We start from the raw sequence: 5,736 nt of genomic DNA, 5'->3' as shown, positions 1-5,736 counted from the left end.
CCCTGGCTGTGTGGTTGTCTCCCTGATTTCTGTCCAGTTCATGCCCTTTGTCACTGTGCTGGAAACGAGGGTGAAGGTGAGTTGCTGGAGTCCCTAGAGGCCTTGGAAGCTTCCGTGGAGTCTCTCCCCCTCAACCCCCAATGGACTGGGTAAAATCTCTGCAAAGGTTTCGCCGTTCCCCAGGGGAGGGAAAGGAAAGCTATACAATGTCCAACAGCGTCCATCCAGATGCCATGGAGTCCCAATCAATGAGTAGTACTATGGCGGCACTGCTGGAAGAGATTTGCGGATTTAGAGCCTATGTTAGTAAAAGACTGAACTCATTGGACAAAAAGATTGATTCTGTAGACGACAGAGTCCAAGCCCTTGAGGCCAACCAATCTTCAGTTGAGATTCTCGAGGCCCAACTCGACGCACGCCTATCAGAACTGGAGAGAAGAGAGGAGAAGGTCGCCCTTAAGCTGGAAGATTTAGAAAATAGGGAGCATCACTGTAACTTGAGATTTTTGGGTATTCCTGAGCGCGATGGGGAGACGTCAGCGGACATTGTAAGAATAGTGAAAGTGGTTATAAGTAAGCTTTTCGATGAGGGGAACACCCACGAGCCAACAATAGAGAGGGCCCATAGGGTGGGCGCGCTTGTGAGAGGGACCCGTTCAAATCTGGCGAAATGTCACTATTACTCTAAGAAGGCCAAGATCCTGGAGCTGGAACGGAGGAAGGGGCCCATTGAGTGGGAGGGCTCCAAAGTCTCAATCTACCAAGACTTATCGGCCCTCACATTGTCGCATAGGTTTCTCTGTAACCCGTTGACGAAATGGCTCCAGTCCAAAGGTGTGAGGTACAGGTGGGGTCCTCCTTTTTCCCTCTCGTTTGAAGTGGAAGGCTACAAGTACTCTCCGGTTACTGAGGTCGATATTCAGAAAGTGACCCAGGAGCTCCTGGATGGCCCAGCATCGAGGGAGGGAAAGCCCAATAGAGAAAAAGCCTCAGCGGAGCCTCGCAACGTCAGCAACTTTGTGGAAAGGCGCCAAATTCGAGGCCATAGAAAGTTCAGAAGGATGGCGCTGTCATCTCCTGAGCAGCCAGCAACCTGGCTTGCCTGTGTACTTATGCTGCACTTACTTGGCTTGAAGGGGTTAAAGGTTTGCTCCCGGGGTCATCGCCCCCCTTGAGGTCAGGGGGAGGGGAGTGGCCCGGTTTCACGATCCTGAGCAAGGGGAGCCCGTTCAATCTGGAGTGGGTGCTTTTGGGGGGGATGGGGATGGAGGATGTAGCTGCAGTTTGATATGTTCTCAATGACGGGGGCTCGGAATGTGGTGGGCTTCTATTGTTGTTAATCGCCCTGGTGGAGGCGTTCTTTGGTGGTCTGGTCATGCGTCAGGTTCAATGTCGCAGGCAATCCAGGCGCTCAGAGAAAGGGAGGGGAGTTGAGGGGGGAATTTCGTTCCTTTGTGGGGTGTAACTCTTGGTATCAACCGTTTAGATCTTCAGTTCATTGGAGCGAGCAATGTTTGGTGGGGAGCCTGTGGCGAATTGGTCAAGGGAGAGGTCTGAGGGGTTTTTGCACGCCAACTGAATTAGAGCTGAGTTACGGTCCCCCTGATGGCTGAATCTGATCTATTGCTCTATTGCTGACTCTGGGCTCATTGAATGCAAGGGGTCTCTACTCCCCCCGGAAGCGTTCCCTGGTAGTGAGGGAATTCATGAGGCTGAAGTTGGACTTTCTCTATCTTCAAGAGACCCACTGGGTGAGAGGGGGGGAACCCTCGCTAAAAGCCAGGAATATTCAGAGGGTGTTTCATGCATCCTGTCATGCTAAGAAGAGGAGGGTGGCAATTGTGGTCTCTTCAAAGGTTCAGTTCACCCCGAAAGCCCAGAGTAGGGATCCTGAGGGTCGATTTATTATGGTCATGGGGGAAGTGAGAGGGTCCAATTAACCCTAGTCTCTGTCTACGCTCCCAACAAGGCTCAGGATCGCTTTTGGTTGGAAATAAAGTCTAAAATTATGTCTTTTACTGAAGGTGCCCTTGTAGTGGGAGGAGATTTTAATATGGGCCTGGACCTGGACCGAGCGTCCCTGTGCAGATATTTTGACCCAGAGACGTCTGGCGACTTCATTCCAGAGCACTAATGATGAATTGGGGATACAGGACTCTCATTTGGCCCGGGGGAACCAGGACCCATTATTTACATATTTCTCTAGAGCCCATTTGTCTTTTTCCAGAATAGATTATATTCTAGTCGATAAGACAATCTGTGCGGTGATCACGGGAGCAGAGGTGGAAGTGACCCCATGGTCAGACCACGATTTAGTCGAGGTCCAGTTGGGGCTGCTGAGGCAAATCCCTGGTCCAGGGAGATGGACCTGTAAAGATCTCCCGTTGAAGGACAAAGAACTGTTCCAGTCCATCCTTGCCTCCATTAAGGAGTTTTTCGAAATCAATGATGACGGGCAGGTGGGGACAGTGGGTGTGTGGGAGGCTTTTAAGGCCACAATTAGGGGAGTTCTCATAGGATTAGGGGCGGCGAGAAAGCGGGAGAGATGCAGGGAGGAGAGGCTGCTCAGGGACAAAATTGAGGCCTTGCAACCAAGGGGCAAACTTAGGTCTCAAATGTTGCCAGGCAAGTGGGCCGAGCTTCAACAATTAAAGGTGAAACTCGCCTCCCTGTTAATTGGGCAAACGGAGAGGAGGCTTTCCTTCCTTAAGCAGAGGTATATGGAGAGGGGTGAGAAAGCTGACAAGATCCTTGCCTGGAGGCTTCGGGAACTTAGAAATAATAAGAGGGTGGACTGGCTGACCCTTCCGGGTAGGGCATGCTGTAGGGACGACCCAGGGAATGCGTAGCAGTTCTGTCTATATTACGAGCGCATGTATCACTCAGAATACGATGGGGATGGGGCCGACATAGATAGGTTCTTGAATTCCATTTCGATTCCTCGTCTGCCCCCTGAGAAATCTGATCCCTTGGAGGGACCAATTACCCTGCAAGAAGTAATTGATACAATTAGCTCAATGAAGTCGGGTACGACGGGTTCACGGTTTTCTTTTACAAACCGTTTCGACTCGTCCTAGCTCCCTTCCTAGCTAGGCTCTTCAACAGGGTTTTAGAGTTAGGCCATCTCCCGCAGTCAATGCTTTCAGCCCGCATTGTGGTTATCCAGAAGGAAGGAAAGGACCCGAAACGTGCCAGTCCTACCGTCCCATTTCCCTTCTCAACACAGATGTGAAGGTGTTGGCCAAGCTCCTCGCTAATAGGTTGGCCCCACTTCTCCCTTCTCTGGTGCACGGCGATCAGGTGGGCTTTATTCCAGGAAGTCAGGGGGGAGACAACATTAGGAAATCATTGGACCTAATGCACGAGGTGGCGGTTGTTAGACAGAAACCTGTGCAGTTCCCTCTGGGACCACTGCAAAAGATTTAAGACTACAGGTTTTTGGCAGTAAACCCACTTGGTAGCAGTCTGTACCACACAGATTCACTTGGTAGCTGTGGCTGAGCAGTCAGACTTCCCTCGGGAAGAGTTAGGCAGAGTACAGAGTATTCACAATAGGTCAAAAGAACACAGTAGAACAAGCAAACACTGACCAGAGCTTGGTGTAAAAGAGATATCATTATATATTTAAAACCACATCTAATAAAACACACTGGCACTAATATCAAGCAGTTCAAAACCATGGTCACTAAAAGATATACACTCCCTTAAAAGAATATTAGACAAGTCTTAAGTAAAGCCCCACTTATTTTCAGACAGCGGTGAGCGCTTAACGCAGATGGCACTCTAATAATTCGGTTTAGAAGGGAGAGAAAGGCAGAGCATAAATTGAAACAGATCCCAACACTTTCAAAAGAACACAGCAAGAGAAGAATCAGAATCAACCCGTGCTGTTAGAGTTCAGGAAGACAGATACACTTTAAGAGGATCAGAACGAAATGTGTCTAAGGTCACACGGTTGAAAAGTGCACAAAAGTCTCGAAAAGGTTCATAAAGACCAAAGAAAGGGACCAGTTAGAGGGTCAAGGCGGCCAGCCCAGTCCAGAAGGTTAAGGGATTATTATTACCTTGTAGCAATCTTTAGAAAGGGAGGCCTGGCGGACACGGTACCTTAAAGTGGTGAGAATACTCCAGCGGGGGCAGTTGTTCCTGGCAGCGGGTGCAAGTCGGTGCTTCATCCGGGGGAAGAGAGGATCTCGTCGGGGAGGAAAGCAGGAGTTCGTTGGACTGCCAGGGAAGAAACCAGCCGCGGAGTTCTCAGTTAAAAGGAGCGGTCCTTTTGTTTGCGGTCCAGTGATAAGTGGCTATCCGGTTGCGGGGTGCTTCTCACGGGCAATTCGACCACAAGACGTCCTGGGATGCGAGAAAAAGAAGGTAAACTGGTTGTGCCCACCAGTCAGGGGAAGAAGACTCTCCAGCCGGGAGATCTTCTCTGTCGTCAGGAAGTGGTGAGTCGGTTCCGCAGGGCTCCACCAGTGGTGTCATCGTAGCAGGTTGGCTCAGCTTCTCCCTCATCGGATTCTCAGGTCCTGTGGTGACTTCTAAAGTTCCAGTCCAAAAAGCCCTGCTTTTATGCAGCACACCCCCATTCACTCAGCCTAGCTGTCAATCAAACATGCTAAGTGGTGAGCCGGCCGGCTCACCACTTGGGCCAATCACACAAGAGTGCGACTTGACCAAGGTAACTCAGTCCAGGGTGCCTAAACCCCCTCCCACACCCCCTGTGGTACCCAGACAGAGTGGCACCACTTTTGGAGGCTTCTGTGGAGAAGCCCGCCAAAAAGTGGAACAAAGGGCTCGACTTGGGTTGGAGTCACAGAAGAGAACACAAACGCCATTTTAGAATCGAGTTCTGGCAAAAAATACCAACCGGTGAATTAATATTAAATAAATAAACCGGCCGTATGTTCGAGGCTATGAGAATTAAATAATTAAAGTTGGTAGCCTCGAACAGTGGGAAAATCTCAAAGAGATATATTTGCGGTCGAATATAAAAAAGTAGTATCCACTGCCACCAGCCAAAACTCGATCAGGGGGGACGGAGACGTGCCCCCTCGAATAACAGACTGCGGGGCAATCGAATTGCGCCGACCAGTACGTCCACAATAAGATGGTTTGTACTGGTTTCTGTTAATAATTTGGGACTAGTAAAGCCAATGGTGACTTTACATGCCCTGGGAGACAGTAGTCAGTCCCAGGGTATGGAGTCTATGGTGGGGTGTCACTATGACACCCCTGTGTCACTGCACGGAGGGTGCTGTGTAACACACATAGTAAAAACACATGAGACCCTGTGGAGTAGAAGACCCCATAGCCCATAAAACACATTAACAGTCAAAGGAACCCCTCAAATCATGCCAAAGAGTGTGAGGAAAAGAGACTCACTCTTGGCAGGAGGAAAAAAACAAACTCCAGAAATCTGCTGGGGGACTCAGAAAAAGGATGAGGGAAATTCAGCCTAAAGAGAGAATTCTCCCTAACACTCGCCCCCCCCCCCCCAGACTAAGGGACAGGAGGATTTAATCCACTCCTGGATGAATCTCATACCTCTAGTCGATGACATACATCCTAGAGAGACCATCAGCATTTTGGTGGTGACACCCTGACCTGTGCTCAATGGTGAAATCAAACCCTTGCAGGCAGATTGACCATCTCAATAGTTTTGGGTTTTCCCCTTTCATTTGCATTAACCATCTCAAGGGTTGGTGGTCAGTCTGAATGACAAAAGTAGAACCATAC

Source organism: Ambystoma mexicanum, chromosome 10, assembly GCF_040938575.1.
Source record: "Ambystoma mexicanum isolate Mex_15411 chromosome 10, UKY_AmexF1_1, whole genome shotgun sequence".
Classification (NCBI taxonomy): Eukaryota; Metazoa; Chordata; class Amphibia; order Caudata; family Ambystomatidae; genus Ambystoma; species Ambystoma mexicanum.
The sequence above is the reverse complement of the archived record's forward strand: the minus strand, read 5'-3'. Positions refer to the sequence as shown.